At 35.0% G+C, this 2263-nt stretch overlaps 1 pseudogene; it reads left to right on the top strand.

Annotated features, from left to right (window-relative positions):
- The first annotated feature begins 861 nt into the window (after positions 1-861).
- On the top strand, positions 862-2012 carry LOC149540061 (pentatricopeptide repeat-containing protein At5g27460-like; annotated as a pseudogene).
- The last annotated feature ends 251 nt before the right edge of the window (positions 2013-2263 follow it).

The following is a 2263-nucleotide window of genomic DNA, read 5'->3' as shown; positions in this document are numbered from 1 at the left end:
GAAGTGCAAATTTTTCAGTACCCCTGTTCATGATGTCGTATCTTTGAATCTGTGATATGTGAGATCAAATAGATTTTACCATTACATTCTACTCTAAAACTAAATTAAGCATGCCAATTTTCAAGTCTTGACGAATCCATCTGCACACTTTCCCAGGTCCATTCCATTTGCAAGAAACGCTTTTATACCAATGCTTTCAATCTGCAAATTTGAGTAGCCTACTTTGACTGCTTTCCAAATGCATCCTTTTATTTATCATGAGACCTTATTTAAGATTTCTACTCTCCTCATGAAAGTGAACGAACCCCCTAGTTTTTGTTTCCCCAAGTGCCAATTTGCCCAATTTTTGAAGCCAAAATTGAAAGCGATTTATTGTTTTCTAACATATTTTCTTGTAGGCAGTTATGAGAGGGTAAATTCAACAGTTAATATCTTTTGATCCTAAATTCATCATGAGACAAGATTTGACATGGTACAAGTATGCAGAATAGAGAGTCAATATGTTTGATTTCAGAGCTCGGTCAGGTGTTTGGGTTAGTTTTTAAAGCCAACCAAAAGACTTCCTAGCACAAAGTTGCCAAGTTGTAAAAAGGAGTTAAAATGAGTTTTAATTGGTAGTTCAATGATGGATTTTGATTTGGATTCGTATCAGATGACTAATGGACTAATTTGATAGTTTAGTTGTTTGAAAAGGAAAAAAAAATTAGCCTCACCCATGTTGGGGCCCAACTAATTTCATCAAGCAGAAGTCAAATTTTTGCATACCAAGGTGAATGAGCAAAATGATGAATTGACATAGCTTCATGAAGAATATAAAATGAACTTGAATGGGATGGTCAAATAATCTGGAGAAAGTTAAAGATGACTCATGTGAATAAAATGGGAAGATGAATGAGAATATATTGGGTAGAGAGAAAGCCACAGTGATAGGAGTGATGATAGGCAAAAAATGGTCAGCTTTTTATAAAATAAGTTGGAGAAAGATGACGTGCATGGCCTTGTGTGTGGTCTTCACTATGCTCACAAATACAAAAAGGCTTTGGAGGTTTTTGAGTGGATGCAAAATCACCCTAAGTTTGTCCTTGCACCTGGTGACTATCATGTCCAATTAGATTTGATTGCTATAGTGTATGGCATTGTTAGAGCTAAGACATATTTTCAAGATCTACCAAAATTTGCAAAGAATGAAATCACTTATGGTGCTCTACTCCATCGTTATTCTAGGGAGGGATTGATTAAAAAAATAGAGAATTGGATGGAAAAGATGAAAGATTTAGGAATTGTTACAACTGTACAATCTTATAATAAGGTGATGAATTTCCATTTGGTAAGGAGATAGATGGAGAAGGTTCTTTTAACAATCAAGCATTTAAAGGAAATGGATCTACAACTAAATCCATTTACTTATAGACTCTGGATCAATGCATGTGCTACTATGTCTAACATTGATGATGCAAAGAAGATGGTGGATGAATTAAAATCAACTAATAATGATAGCATAAAGTGGACTACATAAATTAGTCTAGGAAACATGTACATCAAAGGTGGTCTTCTAGAAAAAGCAAAATTTGGCTTTAAAAAAAAACATTACTAAAGGTGAGTGCAAAGCATATGACTTCCTTATTACCATGAATGCCTCTATTGGTGATAAGGAAGAATTTTACAAGATACAAGATTCCTTAAAAACATTATTTGATAAATTAAATGCTGATAATTATATATGGATAATTTCTTCACTAGAAAAGTTTGGAGATGTTGAAGGAGCCAAGAAGATATTCAAAGAATGGGATTCATCAAGGTTAAGTTATGATTTCAGAGTATCTAACATACTACTTGTTGCATATGTGAGGGGAGGTATGCTAGAAAAGGCTAAAAGTTTTCACAATCGTATCATAGAGAAAAGAGGCATCAAAGTGAAAGCTAACCATAGTAGCAAGGAAGGATGCCCACACCTTGTTAAAAAAAGTTTCCAATTAAAAGGAGAGATGCCCATAGCAAGGGTGTTTGTGTGACAGGGAGCGGTAGACATACTAGTAAAAACTCTATGCGCAAGGTAATAAGGGAAATGCATAGATCATGAAAAGAGAAGAACAAAGCCATGTACTAATAGAGGGGCTCCACATCTTGAGAGGGACCAACAAGAAGACCACCACCCAGTGGCAGAAGAGTAGAAGTTGCAGGGTGTAAATGAAATAAGCAAATTCCTGCCATTCTAGTCAAAACTCATGAAGGATATGGTGCTCAAGTCATTTTTCACTATATT

Source organism: Cupressus sempervirens, chromosome 9 (genome assembly GCF_028749045.1).
Source record: "Cupressus sempervirens isolate cs-2001-9-10 chromosome 9, ASM2874904v1, whole genome shotgun sequence".
Taxonomy (NCBI): domain Eukaryota; kingdom Viridiplantae; phylum Streptophyta; class Pinopsida; order Cupressales; family Cupressaceae; genus Cupressus; species Cupressus sempervirens.
The sequence above is the reverse complement of the archived record's forward strand: the minus strand, read 5'-3'. Positions and strand labels throughout refer to the sequence as shown.